General features: G+C 48.1%; 2 long non-coding RNA genes across 2 annotated transcripts; one reads left to right on the top strand and one right to left on the bottom strand.

Moving 5' to 3' along the window:
- Positions 1-14,089: 14,089 nt before the first annotated feature.
- Positions 14,090-16,153, bottom strand: LOC146783031 (uncharacterized). The gene is made up of 6 exons (XR_014972149.1): positions 16,063-16,153; positions 15,757-15,892; positions 15,483-15,607; positions 15,203-15,307; positions 15,010-15,095; positions 14,090-14,543 (listed from the first exon to the last, which is right to left on the bottom strand). It is a non-coding gene; the product is annotated as an uncharacterized LOC146783031 (long non-coding RNA).
- A 712-nt stretch (positions 16,154-16,865) lies between these two features.
- Positions 16,866-18,080, top strand: LOC146783030 (uncharacterized). The gene is made up of 3 exons (XR_014972292.1): positions 16,866-16,970; positions 17,078-17,163; positions 17,630-18,080. It is a non-coding gene; the product is annotated as an uncharacterized LOC146783030 (long non-coding RNA).
- The last annotated feature ends 4,561 nt before the right edge of the window (positions 18,081-22,641 follow it).

Genomic DNA, 22,641 nt, shown 5'->3' with positions numbered 1-22,641 from the left:
TTTTCTATTAAAAAGGAGAAACAAAGAGGGATCACTGGATCCATGCTGAGTAGATCACCACAGTGTATGTTAGACCTGTCATCCTTAGGGGGTCTTCCCCTAAACCGTTTTGCCTTTAAACCTCCTGTTTTGCTGCATTGGTTTTTGTTGGCCTTAGGACTCTGCGCACTTTACCAAGGCTCACACATGGTAAAGTTGGCTTACACTTGATTGGCATTTGCTTACAAGTCCCTAGTAAAGTGGCATAACATATACCCAGAAACAGTAAATTAAATGCTACTAGTGAGCCCGCAGCACGTCTTGTGCCACCCACTTAAGTAGCTCCTTAAAACTTGTCTTAGGCCTGCCATTGCAGCCTAGGTGCAGTGTTAAACTGCCAATTAGACTTGGCAAAATGAATCCTTTGCCAAACCTAAAACTCCCTTTTTAGGTCGAGCCTAGCGGCAGAGCGCATGCGCTGCTCGCTCTGCGAGACTGCCATAGTAGAGTATGGGAGAGAAGCCACACCTACTCTCTGCCCATATTTGTCATTGTCTTGGGTCATTGTTTTTTGTAATTTCTGCCTTCAGATTCGTTAATAGGCTTGTTAGTACCTCCTTAGTACCGCCTTGTCTTCATATGTAACCTAACATGGTTACTGGCCCCTTTACTTCGGTTGTTACACGGGACCTGTTATTTAGTCTGGAAGCACTATTCACTTTATTGAGTTTCTCTTACTGCAGGCCGGACATGAGCTGCTTCCGCTGAAACCCCTTCTGTTTTTTTAAGCAGCACGGCCGCCCTCGTATCACGGGCACCTGCTTTCAATCACTTTAACCTGGCATTATCTTATGTCTGTTTCAACCCCCCCCAAATAAAATGAATTAGAAATAATATGCGAATTAAGTCATGTGAATTCCAGGTAGCAGATAATCGTGTGCTAATGGGCTGAAGCTGACAACAGCACATCTGTGTTACATGTCATCTGCACTAAGCCACCTGACGGGTTGTTTTCAAATGCCTGTTTTATTAACAACACCACCACCACCACCAATACTACCACCACCAACAATACCACCACCGCTACCACGACTACCAATACCACCACCAATACCACCACCTCCAATACCACCAATACCACCACCAATGCCACCACCAATACCACCACCAATACCAGGAGTACCAGCACCCCCAATACCACCACCACCAATACCACTACCACCAATACCACTACCACCAATACCACCACCACCACCAATACCACAACCACCACCAAAACCACCACCACCAATGCCACCACCATCAATACAAAACCACCATCACCAATACCAATACCACCACTACCACCAATACCACTACCACCAATAACACCAATACCATCCACCACCAATACAAATACCACCACCACCATCAATACCACCACCACCAATACCAATACCACCAATACCACCACCAATATCACCACCACCACCAATAAAACCACCAATACCACCACCACCAATACCAATACCACCACCAATATCACCACCACCACCGATATCACCACCAATACCACCACCACCAACACAAAAACCACCAATACCACCACCAATACCACCACCACCAATATCACCCCCAATATCACCAAAACCACCACCACCAATACCACCACCACCGCTAATACCACCAATACCACCAATACCACTAATACCACCACCGCCAATACTACCACCAACAATACCACCACCACCACCAATACCACACCATCAATACCATCACCACCACCAATACCACCACCACCAGCACCAGCAGCACCCCAATACATTAATACCACCAATACCACCCCCACCACCAATACCAGTACCACCATCACCAATACCACCTGTACCAATACCAATACTACCACCGCCAATGCCACCAATCCCACCACCAATACCAATCCCACCACCAGCAATACCACCACCAGCAATACCATTACCACCAATACGACCACCACCAATACCATCACCACCACCAATACCACCTCCAACACCACCACCAATACCACCACTAATAGCATCACCACTAATACCAGTACCACCACCACCAATTGTTGCAGGGATTCTGCTCATGCATAGAACTATGCGCAGGAACCCAGGACCTTGGTGTACTGTTGTGTACCAAAAAATACACCTCAGTGCCCAGAACCCCAATCCGACTAGCATTAGTGTCTCATTCATTCTCCGTACTACAGCGAAGCTGCCAATGATTAGACAACCTAGAACATGCGACTTAGGAAACTCTCAGGAATAGTGGGAAACGAGAACACTCTTTCGATCACACTCATACTTGTCCACAATGTGAGTAACTAGAGCCACTGTATATTTTAAAATGTTTATTTTTAACTAACGTGCTCTAAGGTGCAGTACTCTAGCCAACACGAGCAGCATAATGCATGAGAGCAATATAATCAGCATTGTTGCAATTCCATAAAGCACAAAAGGGGAAATCATATTATAATGACAGTGGAAATTGGAGCTATTGCTCCTTTTACCAGTCTCCCCGTGCTCATGAGCTAGTTTAGAATCATGATAGAAGACCTCTGGGCTTTGTCAGCGAGACCCTATACCTACGAGATCAGATGCAGTGAATTACATCCAAGGATCAGCACAGCTCTTCTATGTTGGAAAGGTTTTCTCCAAGTGCCTTCTCATGCATGCAATGCCACATTAAAAAGCACCCGAGTTTCAGTTGTGCTTCATGTTATGTGTATGTGCGTGGGACTGACCAAAGTGAATCAACAGCATACATTGTTATTCGACCTTGAACACGCTGTGCAGACAGAGAGCGCGGTGCCCCGCTGGTGAAAGGTTGACAGTTCTCAGGTGAAGCAGCGCCAGCAAAGTATTTCACGAGAACAGAGCCATGTAGTGTCGTGTGCAAAAAGCGTCATAATGGCAGCTAGGCATATACTACTTATGCTAACTTAGCAATGTCTGCAGTTAACCCCATTTCCTCACTACACAATATCACCACAGTCAATACCACCACCACCATCAATACCACCACCACCCCTACCACCACCACCTATACCACCACCACCAATACCAATACCACCAATAACAATATCACCACCAATAACAATACCACCACCAATAACTCCACCACCAATACCACCACCTCCACCACCAATACCACCAATACCATCACCAATACCACCACCACCAATACCACCACCACTGATACCACCACCACCAATACCACCCCAATACAACCACCACCAATACAACCACCAATACCACAAATACCACCACCACCAATCCCAATACCACCAATACCACCTCCACCAATACCACCACTAATTCTACCACCACCACCAATACCACCACCAATACCAATACCACCACCACCACCAATACACCTGCCAATACCACCACCAATACCAATATCACCACCACCAATACCAATAACACCACCACCACCAATACCACTAGCACCAATCCCTGCAATACCACCACCAGCACCAATATCACCAGCACCACCACCAATACCACCACCACCACCAATACCAATACCACCACCCCCAATACCACCACCAATACCACAAATACCACCACCACCAATACCACCAAAAATAACACCACCACCAATATCACCATCACCAATACCACCAATACCCCCAATACCACCACCACCAATACCACCACTACTACTACCACTACCACCAATACCACCACCACCAAAACCAATACCACCACCACCAATACCAATACCACCACCAATACCACCATCAATACCACCACCACCACCAATACCACCACTACCAATACTACCACTAATACCAACACCACCAATACAACCAATACCACCACCAATACTACTAATACCACCATTAATACCACCAATACCATCACCAATACCACCTCCACCAATACCACCACCACCAATACCACCACCATTACCACCAATCCCACCACCACCAATCTCACCAATCCCACCACCAGTACCACCAATACCAATATTACCATCAATACCAATACCACCCCCACCAATACCACCACCAATATTACCAATACCACCACCACCACCAATACCACCACCCCCCACCAATACCACCACCCCCCACCAATACCACCACCACCAATACCACCAATACCAATACCAATACCACCACCACCAATACCACCATCATCTCACTACCACTAAAACCACGAATACTACCACCAACAATACCACCACCACCAATGACAAGACCACCACCTCAGCGCCTCTCGCTCACTAGTAATAGCAGGGGCACTCTACGAGGTTGCAGCTGCAGCAAAGACCATCTGTCTCTCTCTCTCCATTCCTGCCATAAAGCACAGCCCGCCCTGCACCAGGAGTTGAAGCCAGGGCTGTCAACATCTGGAGTGTTTTTTTATTAGGCCAAAGATAGCAATGACATTATGCAATGCCACACTGCACACTCAAATCATCGAGAGGGCAGGAAATAGCCCCCCTTCCCACACTTCCTCCTGAGCCACGCCAGTGTAATCACAGAGCAAAAGGTGTTGGAGTGCTTTGTTAGTGTTTATAGCTTGGATCATATATAACTCTCACTTCACGCTTTGTGTCTGTGTAATTTGCAACTCTTACACATCTTCTTCACTTCACTATTTATCACTACATTGAAGATATCACAGGCCGGTCTCTTCCTCTGATATTTACAATCCAGCAAGCGCTTGAGAAGGCCCTTTATTGCAATGCAATAAATCTTACATTTGCGAGCGTTTAAGCTATTAGTATTGTAAATGACAATGCCTTTTATTTATGTTTTAAAACCCAAAACATAAATATACAGCATTGTCACTTACAATGCCTATAGCTTAAACTTGCATGAATGTGAGACCTATCACATTGCAAATGCTTGTTTAATACATGTCGCCCTTAGGTAGGCCCTAAAGAGATCATAGGGCAGGGTGCTTTTTACTTAAAAAGTTGGACATGTAATTTACAGTTTTACGTGTCCTAGTAGTGAAAAACTCAAAAATGTATTTTTCACTGTGGTGGACCTACCTCTCCCATAGGATACCATTGGGTTACCTTGTTACATTTAACCCCTTCAGTGCCACGCCCTTTCCCCGCCCTGTGCCGGGCGTTACATTAGCGGGCGGGGTTCATGACGAGATAGTCTCGTCATGGGCACAGCGCAACCGTGCTCCATGACGAGACTATCTCGTCATGGGCACTGAAGAGGTTAATAAGTGAAAACTTTTGATTGGGAGCAGGTAGAAATTTCATGTTTGGTGTCTACGAAATTGTAATTTTACTCATTTGTAATGGTAAAGTCAGATTTCAAGTCACGATTCTGCAAATGCCACTTTTAGAAAGCTAACACAAGGAAATGATGGATGGAGTGCTCTCCATGCCACTGGAATCAAGCTATCCTGGCTGAAGAGGGGTGAAACCCCGAAACCGGTCCTAGGATACTTTTTTCTAGTACAGGGAGGACCTGGCTTGGCAGTTTGGGCTGGACTGTTCCCATGAGGCACAGGGTCAAGACTGATTAGCATATGGCTGGGTTCAAACTGGAATGGCATGGTGAGCAAAACAAACCGATGGATTTAGGCCCAGATCTCTGTACTGGGGTAAAAGTATGACATTGTTCTGCATTCTGTCCTAACCTTTTGGTGCCTGCAGCCTTTTTCCTGGGTGACAGCCCCACTTCCACTTCCAAGACCCTGCCTCAGCACACACACAAAGAACTTCAGACTGGCCTTCTGTGCACCCAGACATCCTGCGACCAGGGAAGGGAGGCAGGAAATTCAAAACCAGTCTGTAAGGAGAAAACTTCAGAAGTTTCTTCTGCTTCAAAGATGGCACCAGATATAATATTAGGACCCACAGACCCACTCTTCAGTTCACTTCTGGACCTGTGGAGAATCTCAGAGGGCTGCCCTGCTTCATGTGGCCTTCTGTTTGCTTCACATGACTGCCTATTGCACCAAGAGGACTCCCCTGGTGCCTGAAGCCTGCCATGTGCCCCCAAAAGTCTGCCCTTTTGCTTGAGACCTGGTTTTCTGCGTGAATCTAGGACTTCCAGAGTAACTCAAGGGCAAGATGGCTGGCCTCCTGATCAGAGCCTCAGGGATAGAAAAGGCTCCAACCAACTTGAACCCACACTTGGACCAAGCCTGAGTTAGTCCTGACCCTCCACGTGGTGCCTCTCCAGTCCTGGTCTCTTGGAGGTGGTGGTAAAGGTGTCTAGGTAGCACAAATCCAAAACTTGAGACTTTTAAAAACAATTCAGCCACAAAGTGCTCAGGGAACTCAGAGGAGACCTGGACCTACCTGCCTGTCATCCATCCAAGTTGCAGTGATGGTCGGCCTGACTTTGTGGTAGCTCCTGCTATATTCTTCTCCGCAGCAGTAAATCCTGTTCAGCGTCCCTTTTGTGAATGGGAGATCTGGCCTCAAGGAGCCTTCATTGGCTATAGGCTGCGACTTCACCCTGCTGGAGCTTTTTGACTTCCAAAAAAGAGACTAAGGGCCCGATTCCGATCTTTCTCAGAAGGGCTCCTGACGGCATCCGTCAGGAGTGAGTCTGAGTCGCGAGTGAGATTGTCGAGCGACTCGCCCTGCCGTACGAGCGAGAGAGAACGATGTGAATATCGCCTCGTGCTCCGAGCGACTCGTTCCTGTCAGCGAAGCCCTTCAGACGACTACAACATGGCTGACTCGTGCAGCGCAATGGGTCCGATTTCCGAGGGACCAAGTACGATGCGCACGTCGAGCAGCCGGATCGACCTGGAGCCTCCGACTCGAAAAAAGCTTCGGGAAGGGGACTTCAGGGGCTGTAGCAGACCCGCCTTCACCTGTAGCCCTACGACTCGGTCACAGGGGGACCCCCTACACATGCATGCATGGTGCGGAGGTGTACCGACACGTCCTCACAAAAGGGGGTAGCCTATGTACGCAACGTACAACAGGCTCCCATTGTCTTCAGTGGGGCTCCGAGTGTCCCGAGTTCGTCAGAGCGTACTTGCATCGTACTCGGGCGTTCGGAGCCCAGGAGCACGAGTTGTTTGGAAAGCTCTATGGGACCGAGTCAGCCGTAAGGCTTTCCGAGCGAGATCGGAATCGGGTCCTAATTCGGAATGTAGAGACCTTCACCGTAATTTTGTCCAGTGGCTCCACGACAACGACACCTCTTCCTCATACACTGCTGACTGCATTGTCCCACTGAACTTTATTTATTTTTATTCAAAATTTCTTCTGAGTTTGAAGGTAAACAGAGACAGCGAACAATCGACTTTGTGTATACGAACTTTTAATTTTCTCCTAGTCTCACGCTACTAAATGTTCTTGGTTGGCGCTTTGATTTTCTAGGAGCTTTTTTTCACTTTAAACTTTAAAAATTCATACCTCGGTTCTATTGATCGAATTTTTGTGATTTTGGTGTCAAATAATATATTAAATTGTAGTCTATGTTTGTAAATTGGTGTGGGATTTTTCATGTTGTGTTTTCACTTTATTACTGTTTGTGTGCTGTATAAATGTTTTACACATACGTTAAGGCTGACTGCTTTTGTGCCAAGCTATCAGAGGGTTAAGCACAGGTTAATTTAGTGACTCTTGTAGTTCACCTTGACAAATATTGTGGTTGTTGCTTGAGAAGGGCTCATACCCCCTTCAACCAACAACCCAATTTCTCACTTTCTATAAGATTTGTTTTGGTTCAGGTGGTTTCAAACTTTCCTTTCCTGGAGTTGTAGGCGCCGTGTGCCCGTGCACGCTGCTTGGCATTCTGCAGCTTTTTGTGTTATTTCTCAGCTTTCACCTCGCCCGCTTTCCCTGCTTTTCCTGATTCCTCTCTTCTTCCAAGCGTGGTCTGTCGGTGGGTCACGGCTACTAATATGTCAGCTCTTCTTCTTCTGTCTGCCCGACATGGCTGTGAGGAAGAAATGGTGGCCCCCGCCCTCGGAAACCCACCCACCCCGACAGACCATGCACGTAATCTCAGCATCACACTGGACTCATCGCTCACTATGAGCCGCCAGATCAACGCCGTCTCTTCTGCGTGCTTCAGCACCCCCGTATACTACGTAAAGATTCAAAGGGATACCTTCTGACTTTAGGAAAATGGTCACTCACGCCCTCATCACCAGCAGACTGGACTACGGCAATGTCCTCTATGCAGGAATCAAACTCCTCCACAAACCCTAGACCATCCGGAACGCAGCAACCAGACTAATCCTCGATAGCACAAGGCACAACCGCCTCACCCAACACCTATGCAACCTCCACAGGCTCCCCGTTGAAAGAAACTTTCAAGCTGCTCACGCATGGCTAGAAGGCCCCCCCACAATACTTCAACAACCCCCTCTCCTTCCATGCCCTCAAGAGAAACCACAGCTCAGCTGACCTCTCCCAGGCCACCGCCCCATGTTTCTACAGGAACAGCGCGGGTGGAAGGTCCTTCTCCTACCTCGCAGCCAAGACCTGGAATGAGCTCCACCTTCACGTCCGACGAAGCCTGACACTGCACCAATTCAGGAAACACCTCAAGACCTGGCTCTTTGAATGACCCCAACGGAGCTGCACACCCCCCCCCCCCCCTACCCAGCGCCATGAGACTCTAATGGGTGATTAGTGCGCTTTGCAAAACCCCTGATTGATTGATTGATAGGGTGGAGAACACCATCCGGATTATGTCACCGAGGCCCTCCTCCGACTGGCCTTACTTTTCTAAATAACTTAAAGCTAGCACCTCTAAGTCGGTCCATGAGCGCGTCCGGTGTCCCCGGCCCACCCATTCATCTCCAGTTGGGTACACTGCGTTGCTTGTTGGGAAATCTCTGAATCACACCCCCGACATTATTGACCAAGCCCAGCCCCTGTCCGTTGGGTGTTCATTCCCACCGCTGCTCTTCAGTGCCTGCCGCCTCCCCTGGCCCAAGCTGTTGGTTACTCCCTGCTGCTTCCAGTGGGTGCAGGCTGCACCCCGGTTCCTCCTGAAGAACAGCCTGGCGAAGATGGTTCTGCTGACAGAGTCCCTCAGTCACACTCACCATTGGATGAAAGAGTGAAAACAGAAGCTTTAGTCCTGGAGGTGGTGGTGGGCACACTGAATCTCTCTCTCTCCAGTGACCTGCGAAGCTGTGTCCTCTGCACCCTCACAGCAAGGAGGAAACTCGGGGATTCATTGCAACTTGTCTCCTTGTCACCCTCAGATCAGGGCCGGGTCTAGGGCGGTGCGTCCGGTGCGACCACACCGGGCGCTGACTTCTGGTGGGGAATCGTATTTGGAAGTATAGTGTGGTTGTAAAAGCACCTGCTGCCACATCCTGTCCTCCAGAAATTTACAGGCAAAAATATAAATGTCAAGATAACTCTGGTGATTAATGTGCTTCTTGGAGAGAGATCGAGGTTTCTCTTTCGGAAGTTTTGACTTGTGGTAAGGTAGCGTAGAGGGTTAACGTGCCTGCTGCAAAGAACCTGTACCATTCAGATCTCAAAGCAGTCAGTGGGTCAATGTTATTTTCCGGAGAGATCCTTTTGTGACTTACAATTTATAAATGATAACCCTAGCATAAAACCAAGAGCTGTTAACTGTCATCAAAGAGCTGCTTAAAACTGTAAGGCATAGATCAGAGCATTAGGATTTTATCCGTCTTTAATTATCCTAATGTTGGAAAAACGAGTTCATTTGGATAGAAATCAATTCTGATTATTAAAATGAACCCCCAGCCATGGTGTTAAGTTTTAAATTCAGAGTTTGTGCTTCTCCAGACCGAGCACTATGAAACGATACTGTCTCCCAGAATGGATGACGTGAAGCCTGTACCTCCTAGTCGTCTGTTTCATATATACACTAATCTACACACCTGTGATTGATTGTCTCTGTGGAGTGTGTGTGATGTAAAGTGCCCTGACACCCTACACTAGTATGAGTAGCAACAGCGCTATAAAACAAATTAAAGGCATCTGAGAGAGAGTGGTTATGGAGACTTGAGGGGCACTGTTAAAGGGTGGTAGTGAGGGATCCGAAACGGAGGTGGGTATTGGGGTGCGTCCGCCAACAAACATTGTCGCACAGGCGCCACCAACGCTAAAGCCGGCTCTGGCTCAGCTCAATGCTGTGGTCTCTCCCGAGGGACGGGGTGACTCTCCTGGCACCCCCTCCTCTAGACAGATCATGGACCAGAGAGGAGACCAGCTCCGGTGATGGCACCTGACTGAGTCCTCCTCACCGGGCTACCGAGATTACAGGACCTGGTCGCCATAATGTATTTTTTATATGCATATTTATATAACGCGAACTCGACTCGAAGGTATTAGAGCGCTTTACACGAGCACCATTTTTACATTACACATTCAGGCATGGGGAGATTAAGGGGCATATTATCAAGCACGGCTTTAAAATTATCCCTGCTTTAGCGGCAGTTTTCTGCCGCTAAAGCGGCGATAATGAGCTTGATAATATGCCCTGGAGAATTCCAATCGAAGCCCCTGTTCACACCAGAACACGGGCTTCTCTGGGAATTCCAAAGAGCATATTATCAAGCCCATTATCGCCGCTTTAGCAGCAGTTTTCTGCCGCTAAAGCGGCGATAATTTTAAAGCCGTTTCTTGATAATATGCCCCAAAGTGATTTGCTCAGAATCACAGGATGTGGACGCGACCTCGAGGCTGGAACTCTGGTTTCCAGCACCAAAGTCGGCAGCGCAGCCGACGGACCACAATATCGCCTGCTCCAACGATATCAAACGATCACAGGTGGTCACCACTGGCTTCCGGTGGAATACGAAATACATGTAAGCCCCACTCTGCATGCCCCCACTACAAATCACCTCTAATTCAGAAAACTCTGGAAAACGAAGGATTCAGCAGAGCTTTCCTCTAAACATATACCTCACCGAAGGAAGAGAGTGGGGGGTGTGCTCTCTGGACACGTGTCCGAAACTGGTTGGACTCTGACCGCTTCTCTCCCTATCGTTTATTAGGTCTCGCCTGACCCAGCGCATGCGCTGGTCTGGCGAGATTTATTGAGAGGGCTCCAAAAAGTGCTACCAGGCCACCCTAGAGCTACAGTGCATGTGCGCGCACGCGCCGCGCTTTACCACATTTACTTTCACTTTCGCGGCCGCACGGCCGCTTTGATGTTTGATCGTGATCGCGATCACTTTTACTTTTGCATAGCCAATAGGTCTCGCTTTTGGGACCTTATAAGTATTTAGTTATGCAACTGTTGCATGGCTAAATACTTATAACGTCCCAAAGACGAGACCTATTGGCTATGCCAATGCTTGTTCTTTGAGTGCTCTGAAGAGACCCAGGTGACGCGTAGCGCTTTGCAAAACTCCCATTGAAATAATCCATGCATAGGTCTCGTCCTGGCTGCTGTGGAAGTGAGATGTTGCATGCGCCTGCACTGCCCCCTGCAGGACACACTCTGAATTGCCGCTGAGGCGAGGGTGTCCTCTAGCAGGAATAGGATGGTGTTTACCACACTTACAGCCGGTACCAATGGGGGGCGAGAGTTAGAGCCACAATTATCAGATATTCACGCAGCGCAACAAGCTTCCTTGCTGCCCTGCGCTGCGTGAAAGGGCAGGGATGCATCGTATTTAACATTATATGGCGCGTTCCGATCCTTTCTCAGCGCAGCGCACACACTGCTGCCTAACGCCAACCCCCCCCCCCCCCCCAGAGAAACGCAACACAGCATGAAGCCATGCTCGACCATGCAGGGTGGCCTCCCGTGGCTTGATACATCTTACTTAGCAGTTGCGCCACCCCCTTGTGCCACATTGCGTGGCTCAAGGGTGATGCAACTCATTCATAAATACCCCTTTAGTTTACACCTTTGTGGGATGCAGAGATTGGCTGCACACTGGCACTCCTTTGAATGCTTTGCGTCTGCTGTGAACTACCCTGCTCTAAATTCATGCAGCGGGGAGACAGAATGAATACATTGTTTGTTATGATGGGTGAGATTAGGTGGGCACTGGTCGAATTACAGCACAGATGCTGTCCGACATTCACTGCAAGTTAACGCTCCCTGCTGACATCTGCTGGTGATATACAAGATCTGACCATCACCGGTGCTTTAAATGGGAAAAAATAAGTGCACGTACTCATTACAATAGAGGGTGGCAAGTGGGCGGGGCGAAGAGCGATATATGATCGTACCTAATGACTTCTGTAGCAGTTGCAGCCATTGTCAAAACACACGAGAAATGCGTTTATGGCACTAAAACAAATTAACCCATTATACATAATTACATGATCCACCGAAGCAGAGCGGAATCTGCCCTGGAGGAGAAACCTAACCTGCGCCTGCCGTGCTGTGCATCAGGGTATCGGTACTCTCCCTGGCTACAGAGAAGTGCCGGTACACTACTGAGTGCATAAAAAATCGGAAGAGCCGGTACTCAGTACCGGTGAGTACCGGCCCATTTAAAGCACTGATGCCATCACACACAGATATCAGCAGTGAGCATTTAATACACGTATGAGGCCCTGCTGATACGGGGTTTAAGAGCAGCATGCCAACATGTGCTGCTGTGGCATCGTTTCACCTCATCCTGATTTGCATAACTAGCCCAGTCTTGGATATCGAGCAGCGGTGTTCAGCTGGAGCCTCCGCTTTCATGTGTGACGTGTTTATCTCCACTAAAGAGTTTCCTACAGTGAGGTGAATTTGGCTTCTTATGATGAGTCACTGATATGTCACTGATGGGACTCAGGTGAGCACCTGGCGGGTCTCTGATGGAACAGGAGAGGGACTCTGATGGGACTTTGGTGGGACGCTGGTTGGCCACCGGTGGCTCTCTGATGGGTCCCTGGGGGTCTCTAATGGGACTGTGGGGATCTCTGATGGGTCACTAGTGGGAGACTGATGACTCCCTAATTGGACTTTGGTGGTACTCTGGTGAGACTCTGATGGGACTCTGATGAGTCACTGATGAGTCACTGATGGGACTCTGGTGGGTCACTGGCGGGTCTCTGATGGGACTCTAGTGGGACTCTGATGGGACTCTGGTGGGTCACTGGCGGGTCTCTGATGGGACTCTAGTGGGACTCTGATGGGACTCTGGTGGGTCACTGGCGGGTCTCTGATGGGACTCTAGTGGGACTCTGATGGGACTCTCGTGGGTCACTGGCAGGTCTCTGATGGGACTCTAGGGGGTCCCTGATGGGACTCTGGTGGGTCATTGGCGGGTCTCTGGTGGGACTCAATTGGGACTCTGATGGGACTTTTATGGGGCGCTGGTTGGTCACTGGTAGCTTTCTAATGGGTCACTGGGGGGTCTCTGATGGGACTGGAGGGGTTCTCTGATGGGACACTGGTGTGACTCTGATGAGTTACTGATGGGACTCTGATGGGTCACTGATGGGACTCTGATCGGTCACTGATGGGTCACTAATGGGACTCTGATCGGTCACTGATGGGTCACTAATGGGACTCTGATGGGACTCCGATGGGTAACTGATGGGGCTCTGATGAGTCACTGATGGGACTCTGGTGGGTCACTGATGGGACTCTGGTGGGTCACTGGCGGGTCACTGATGGGACTCTGATGGGTCACTGATGGGACTCTGATGGGTCACTGATGGGTCAGTGATGAGACTGTGATGGGACTCTGATGGGACTCTGGTGGGTCACTGGCGGGTCTCTGATGGGACTCTAGTGGGTCTCTGATGGGACTCTGGTGGGTCATTGGCGGGTCTCTGGTGGGACTCAATTGGGACTCTGATGGGGCTTTTATGGGGCGCTGGTTGGTCACTGGTGGCTTTCTAATGGGTCACTGGGGGGGTCTCTGATGGGACTGGGGGGGTTCTCTGATGAGTTACTGATGGGACTCTGATCGGTCACTGATGGGACTCTGATCGGTCACTGATGGGTCACTGATGGGACTCTGATGGGACTACGATGGGTAACTTATGGGGCTCTGATGGGTCACTGATGGGATATCCACTCAAAACAGGGGTACCCCAATCTGGATAATAGGGAGAGCAGTAGGGGAAAAGAAAGTCAGTAACTAAGAAAATGTAGCTCTACCTTTTCATATATAGGCGGATCAAATAGATCTCACTGGTGTATCACCCATGTTTGGTTGTCAGCAGCCACATCATTAGGAAAAAAAGCATAAACAAATAAGAATTTGAGGTTGAAGATAATATTTTTTATCTTTATTATTTTGATATAATAGTTCAATTAATGAATCTACAAATAACTCATAAATTAGTAATGGACAACACAGCAAAAAAATTGTTTTTTCGGGGTGATATATACAAAAAATCAAAGTGGGCCCCCATAGGGGAATAGAAAGAGTATATATACAATTAAATAGCAATCATATTGTCAGACACACCATACATTCATACACAGTCAGTCAGAAACATAAAGCATACATAAACTCTGCATTAAAATATTAGTAGATATGTGGAGGGGCAACCTCCTCACGATGTAAGGGTGTCTAAAGTGTTAGACACCACTAGATCAATTAGGGGGATACGCCAGATCAAACAACGGGACACGCCGACGCGCGTTTCGGTGCAATCACCCACTATAACAGAGTGCCACCTTCTTCAGGGCGTTTTCTCTAATTACAGGGGGCCTGCAAATAAGTGAGAATAGAGACAAATGAAAGATAGCAAAGGAAAAGAAAATACATAACAATGACAGATCATGTTGAGAACTAACACAATTAATAATCAAAAAAATATACATTACATATAGAAATGCTAAGGTGAATCACATCTCATAATGATAAAGATTAGTTCACAGGTCATCAATAAACCGCAGTGGTGTGGCATGCAGACGCTCAAATTGGGTTTAAAACAGAATAATCGAATGCTGAACAACTAAATCAAAAATTGGTAAACATCTTGATGTGTGAACCCAAAAATACAACTGCACAAAGTGGGTTATCTCTCATGGGATGGGTAGCCCATGAAGGAACCAAAGACAAAAATCTAAGAAACTGAACGCAAGTCGTGCGAAAATGCATAAAGAAAGAAACAGTCCGTATAAGAAGAAGACATAATGTTATAATTAAAGAGAATGTGAGTTTAAAGTCTCACCCAGCTTGGAATTCAGCAGAACCTCGTAAAGAGTGGAGCATCTATAGCGGGGAAAGTGGTGGGTAAATCCACTTGGAATAAGTGTCCTGAATAATAAAAAACAATTTGACATGAAAACGAATTAGTAGTTGTTAAACCTGCGTGGTGCTGAATCAAAGAACAGAATGGCCGGATCAATAGGAGTCCCGCTTGCCTTTCACATAGTGCGGCGGAGTCTCTAGTTAGTGAGTCTTCAGGACTGATGCGAATGCCCCAATGTCTGTGGGTGGGGACGGTTAACTCCGTTGATAGCTTGAAGCTGGGAACAAAGACAGGATGATATAGATGAAAATGAGGGCTAGGGATGAGTAACTGAAAAACTACCAATAAAAGCCTATCGTGATGTAGGTGGAGTAGAATGTTGGTGTTAGAAACTGGGAGGGCTCGCTAGATACTGATAATTTAAAATGAAATGTCGGACGATTCAGTCTTACCTAGAGGTGAGTGCTACGGTGTTTGAGAGGCAACTGAATGCTCGGTGTAAAGAATCTTCAAGGCTGATGAAAGTGCCCCAATGACTGTGAGTGGGCACAGTTAACTCCGGTAATCACTTGAAAAGCTGTGTGCAAAAATAATGAAGTGATGAAAATGAAATTACGAGTTGAAAATAAGTAACTACGAACATCCATATCATAGCCGATCACGGTACTAAAGATACTGGCTTGTTGCCAATGATTTGGGATGAATAGTGAAACAATTCAGTCGTACCTTGTAATTTGGGGTACGGTATTCAAAAAGCAACTGAATACATGATCGTATCGCTACGGGTTGAGTGGACAATAAAGCCCGGGAGCAGCCGCTCAGCTCACGATGAAGGATAATTGTCGGAGCGGTGAGGTAGAAACTAAAAAGAGGGAGAAAAGGAACATAATCAAAAGATCTTATAAATGAACAGATCAGCTGCGGGGGCGTACTGAGTAATTTACGAGAAAGTCAGGAGATAGACTAAACTAGAGTACGCATTGTGAGGGACAAAGGGGGACAAGGAACAAGTATACACGTCTGTTAATTTACCTGAAGGTTGGATTCCTGATGTCTAAAGCCGACGTGGGGCAAAAAGAAACGAGGTTCCGGATAAGAGGTTACCGTGAAAGGTAGCCGCGTCAACAGCGGGTCAAGCGCCAAATCTTTAAATACGCCCGTAGACCAATGAAACGGCAACAGGGCTGTGACGTGAATGGGCGTGTAATGAAGAGGGAAAAAAAGATAACGATGTAGATAGGAACTTAAACTGGGCCAAGTGGATGAAAGAAAGGGACTTGAGCGATATCTAAAAAAACTAGGTGTCACTATCAGTCACGGGGGGAGAAAGAGAGAAGTGAGGTCCCGGGAAAACTCGCCGATAGATCTGTTTCTATGCAGACATAAGGTAAAGTTTAGAAAATGAAATTGAATACGGACTAGAATAGCGTGCAAAATAGCTTAAACAGAGAATCTGGCTCTGTGTGTACAAATATAAAAACGTAATTCAGAATCATGGATCAAAAAGAGAGCTGGTAAAAACTGGCCAGGGGGAGATAATCGGTCACAGAAGTTAACACTCAATGGAGTGAAAGACATAATTGAAATACATCCAATCAAAAGTCCTTTGATTGGGGTTGTGAAGGGAATGAGTCCCAAATCAAAGTTCCCAGACGAATCATCATGGTAATTGTCGATCGAGGTGGGAAATACCAGGTCAGCAAAATGAGACGTCGTCAAAAGAAAAGAAAGATGGGGTTATAGGATGGCGTTTTCGATAGGCTTTTATTGGTAGTTTTTCAGTTACTCATCCCTAGCCCTCATTTTCATCTATATCATCCTGTCTTTGTTCCCAGCTTCAAGCTATCAACGGAGTTAACCGTCTCCACCCACAGACATTGGGGCATTCGCATCAGTCCTGAAGACTCACTAACTAGAGACTCCGCCGCACTATGTGAAAGGCAAGCGGGACTCCTATTGATCCGGCCATTCTGTTCTTTGATTCAGCACCACGCAGGTTTAACAACTACTAATTCGTTTTCATGTCAAATTGTTTTTTATTATTCAGGACACTTATTCCAAGTGGATTTACCCACCACTTTCCCCGCTATAGATGCTCCACTCTTTACGAGGTTCTGCTGAATTCCAAGCTGGGTGAGACTTTAAACTCACATTCTCTTTAATTATAACATTATGTCTTCTTCTTATACGGACTGTTTCTTTCTTTATGCATTTTCGCACGACTTGCGTTCAGTTTCTTAGATTTTTGTCTTTGGTTCCTTCATGGGCTACCCATCCCATGAGAGATAACCCACTTTGTGCAGTTGTATTTTTGGGTTCACACATCAAGATGTTTACCAATTTTTGATTTAGTTGTTCAGCATTCGATTATTCTGTTTTAAACCCAATTTGAGCGTCTGCATGCCACACCACTGCGGTTTATTGATGACCTGTGAACTAATCTTTATCATTATGTGATGTGATTCACCTTAGCATTTCTATATGTAATGTATATTTTTTTGATTATTAATTGTGTTAGTTCTCAACATGATCTGTCATTGTTATGTATTTTCTTTTCCTTTGCTATCTTTCATTTGTCTCTATTCTCACTTATTTGCAGGCCCCCTGTAATTAGAGAAAACGCCCTGAAGAAGGTGGCACTCTGTTATAGTGGGTGATTGCACCGAAACGCGCGTCGGCGTGTCCCGTTGTTTGATCTGGCGTATCCCCCTAATTGATCTAGTGGTGTCTAACACTTTAGACACCCTTACATCGTGAGGAGGTTGCCCCTCCACATATCTACTAATATTTTAATGCAGAGTTTATGTATGCTTTATGTTTCTGACTGACTGTGTATGAATGTATGGTGTGTCTGACAATATGATTGCTATTTAATTGTATATATACTCTTTCTATTCCCCTATGGGGGCCCACTTTGATTTTTTGTATATATCACCCCGAAAAAACAATTTTTTTGCTGTGTTGTCCATTACTAATTTATGAGTTATTTGTAGATTCATTAATTGAACTATTATATCAAAATAATAAAGATAAAAAATATTATCTTCAACCTCAAATTCTTATTTGTTTATGCTTTTTTTCCTAATGATGTGGCTGCTGACAACCAAACATGGGTGATACACCAGTGAGATCTATTTGATCCGCCTATATATGAAAAGGTAGAGCTACATTTTCTTAGTTACTGGGTCACTGATAGGACTCTGGTGGGTCACTGGCGGGTCACTGATGGGACTCTGATGGGTCACTGATGGGACTCTGATGGGTCACTGATGGGTCACTGATGGGACTCTGATGGGACTCTAATGGGTCACCGATGGGGCTCTGATGGGTCACTGATGGGACTCTGATGGGTCACTGATGGGTCACTGATGGGACTCTGATGGGTCACTGATGGGACTCTGATAGGACTCTGATGGGAATTTGATGGGGCACTGGTTGGTCACTGGTGGCTCTCTAATGGGCCACTGGGTGGGGGGGGGTATCTGATGGGCCTGGGGGGTTTCTCTGATGGGACACTGTGGGACTCTGATGAGTCATTGATGGGTCACTGATGGGACTCTTGACAAGTCATTGATGGGTCTGTGAGGGTTCTCTGATGGAACTCTGATGGAACTCTGATGGATCACTGATGAGGCTCTGATGGGTCACTGATGGGACTCTGATAGGACTCTGATGGGAATTTGATGGGGCACTGGTTGGTCACTGGTGGCTCTCTAATGGGTCACTGGGTGGGGGGGGGGGTATCTGATGGGCCTGGGGGGGTTCTCTGATGGGACACTGTGGGACTCTGATGAGTCATTGATGGGTCACTGATGGGACTCTTGACGAGTTATTGATGGGACTGTGAGGGTTCTCTGATGGAACTCTGATGGAACTCTGATGGATCACTGATGAAGGCTCTGATGGGTCACTGATGAGGCTCTGATGGGGCTCTGATGGGACTCTGACGAGTTACTGATAGGACTCTAATGAGTCACTGATGGGACTGTGGGGGTTCTTTGATGGGTCACTGATGGGACTCTGATGGGTCAATGATGGGGCTCTGATGGGTCACTGTTGGGACTGATGGGTCACTGATGTTTTACTGATGGGACTGTAGTGGGACTCTGGTTGGTCACTGGCGGCTCTCTAATGGGACTCTGGTGGGAGTCTGGTTGATCACTGATGGGTCTCTGGGGGGACCCTGATGGGTCAGTGATGTGCCACTGATGGGACTGTAGTGGGACTCTGGTTGGTCACTGGCGGCTCTCTAATGGGACTCTGGTGGGACTCTGGTTGATCACTGATGGGTCTCTGCGGGGACTCTGACTGGACTCTGATGAGTCACTAATCACAATAAATAAATATTCTTTTTAATTCTGTATTCATCTTGACACATTTGCTGCCCAGCAAACACAGAGGTCAAATGTCAGTTAATGTCTTCTGCTGCTTATATTATTTAGCATGGGGACTGGCGTTTACAACTCCTTTCACTTTGCAGTCAGAGAAAGAAGAATAAAGTGAATTATGTGACCATATTGGTGGGGTACAGGGAGTTGAAAGGAAAGGCTGTATGATGTCAATTTTTGTTACACACAAAAAATATTAACAGCTGGAAATGAACTGTGCACATTCCATCCAGCAGTTAGGAAAACAAAAATGAAGCACATGTTTTCACGATTCTGGAGTGTGATGGAAACAAAGATTTTAACATATCAAGATACTACACTTTATGAAGCCCAAATGATAAACATTCACTCAAACCCGATTTCCGCACAGTATTATTCGTGCAAATCATTACTCAGGGAGGTTGTCACCGGGTAGTTACAGTTAGGATCGTGTTTCCATAGGACATGCCTTTTGTGTTGTTTATAAATTTGGTGTGGTTTGACAAATCACCATGAAACTTTCCCCCAAAATTGCTACTTTTCACCTAGTTTGCACTTGGAAATCTTCGGGGTCATCCATTTAGCCGGGCCAGAGAAAACGCCGGAGTCCCAAACAGACACGCTTTCGCCATTCATTTTTTCATAAGAACTGTAGACACAGTTGCAGCCCAAATGACCGAATGGATTTAAACCAAATTTGTCAGAAAGCGAGATCTTGGTCCAGAAAAGGCGCTTTTTATGATTTGCTAGAAATCCCTTCAGAAGTTTTTGAGAAATTAAGGCTGATTGTGATTGGTTAGCTGCAACCTAAGGGAAAAATTGAGGTCTCCAAATCCCCAGGGGTGTAATGTTGGGTGTCACACGGAACCATGACCCCCCCCCCCTCCCGATAAAATAAGAGTTGATGAACCTGGGGGGAGGGGGGAAGGGATTCCTCTTCGCACTATCTGAGTACTCTTATAGATGCCGTCTGACCTTCTGACCTCCGACCCAATACAATTGGAACTCTCTCCTGGCACTATCCGAGGCTCTCCTGGCACCATCAGAGGCCTCTCCTGGCACCATCAGAGCTGCCTTCCTGGCACTATCACAGACCTCTCCTGGCACCATCAGAGCTGCCTCCCTGGCACTATCAGAGGCCTCTCCTGCCACTATCAGAGCTGCCTCCCTGGCACCATCAGAGCTGCCTTCCTGGCACAATCAGAGGCCTCTCCTGGCACTAATAGAGGCCTCTCCTGGCACTATCAGAGGGGCCACTCTGGCACCATCAGAGGCCTCTCCTGGCACTATCCGAGGCTCTCCTGGCACCATCAGAGGGGCCACTCTGGCACCATCAGAGGCCTCTCCTGGCACTATCAGAGGCCTCTCCTGGCACCATCAGAGCTGCCTTCCTGGCACAATCAGAGGCCTCTCCTGGCACTAATAGAGGCCTCTCCTGGCACTATCAGAGGGGCCACTCTGGCACCATCAGAGGCCTCTCCTGGCACTATCAGAGGCCTCTCCTGGCATGATAAGAGCTGCCTCCCTAGCACTATCAGATCTGCCTTCCTGGCACTATCACAGATCTCTCCTGGCACCACCAGAGGCCTCTCCTGGCACCATCAGAGCTGCCTCCCTGGCACCGTCAGAGCTGCCTCCCTGGCACCATCAGAGCTGCCTCCCGGGCACTATCAGAGGCCTCTCCTGGCACTATGAGAGATGCCTCCCTGGCACCATCAGAGGCTTCTCCTGGCACTATCAGAGGCCTCTCCTGGCACTATCAGAGGCCTCTCCTGGCACTATCAGAGGCCTCTCCTGGCACTATCAGAGCTGCCTCCCTGGCACCATCAAAGGCATCTCCTGGCACTATCAGAAGCTTCTCCTGGCACCGTCAGAGCTGCCTCCCTGGCACTATCACAGCTGCCTCCCTGGCACTATCAGAGCTGCCTCCCTGGCACTAACAGAGCTGCCTCCCTGGCACCATCAGAGCTGCCTCCCTGGCACCATCAGAACTGCCTCCCTGGCACTATCAGAGCTGCATTCCTGGCACCATCAGAGGCCTCTCCTGGCACCAGCAGAGGCCTCTCCCGGCACTATCAGAGCTGCCTTCCTGGTACCATCAGAACTGCCTCCCTGGCACCATCAGAGACCTCTCCTGGTACCATCAGAGCTGCCTCCCTGGCACTATCAGAGCTGCCTCCCTGGCACCATCAGAGCTGCCTCCCTTTCACCAATAGAACTGCCTCCCTGGCACCATCAGACACCTCACCTGGCACTATCAGAGCTGCCTCCCTGGCACAATCAGAGCTGCCTCCCTGGCACCACCAGAACTGCCTCCCTGGCACCATCAGAACTGCCTCCCTGGCACTATCAGAGGCCTCTCCTAGCACTATCAGAGCTGCCTCCCTGGCACCATCAGAACTGCCTCCCTGGCACTATCAGAAGCCTCTCATGGCACCATCAGAGCTGCCTCCCTGGCACCATCAGAGCTGCCTTCCTGGCACTATCAGAGCTGCCTCCCTGGCACCATCAGAGCTGCCTCCCTGGCACCATCAGAGGCCTCTCCTGGCACTATCAGAGGCCTCTCCTGGCACCATCAGAGCTACCTCCCTGGCACCATCAGAGCTGCCTTCCTGGCACCTTCAGAGCTGCTTCCCTGGCACCATCAGAACTGCCTCCCTGGCACTATCAGAGGCCTCTCCTGGCACCATCAGAGCTGCCTCCCTGGCACCATCAGAGCTGCCTCCCTGGCACCATCAGAGCTGCCTTTATAGCACCAGCACAGACCTCTCCTGGCACCACCAGAGGCACTGTCAGAGCTCTATTCTGGCACCATCAGATCTCTGCTCCTGGCACCGTCAGAGTTCTGCTCCTGGCACTATCAGATCTCTGCTCCTGGCACTGTAAGAGCTTTGCACCTGGCACTGTCACAGCTCTGCACCTGGCACTGTGAGAGCTTTGCACCTGGTACTGTCACAGCTTCACACCTGGCACTGTCAGAGCTCTTTTCTGACACCATCAGAGCTCTGCTCCTAGGACTGTCAGGGCTTTGCTTCTGGCACTGTCAGAGCTCTGCTCCTAGCATTGCCAGAGCTCTGTTCTGACTCTATCAGAGCTCTGCTCCTGGCACTGTCAGAGCTCTGCTCCTAGCATTGCCAGAGCTCTGTCCTGACACTATCAGAGCTCTGCTCCTGGCACTGTCAGAGCTTGGCTTCTGGCACTGTCAGAGCTCTGTTCTGGCACCATCAGAGCTCTGCTCCTGGCA

Source organism: Triturus cristatus, chromosome 12, assembly GCF_964204655.1.
Source record: "Triturus cristatus chromosome 12, aTriCri1.1, whole genome shotgun sequence".
Classification (NCBI taxonomy): Eukaryota; Metazoa; Chordata; class Amphibia; order Caudata; family Salamandridae; genus Triturus; species Triturus cristatus.
Note: the sequence above shows the minus strand (reverse complement) of the source record. Positions and strands in the feature narration are given on the sequence as shown.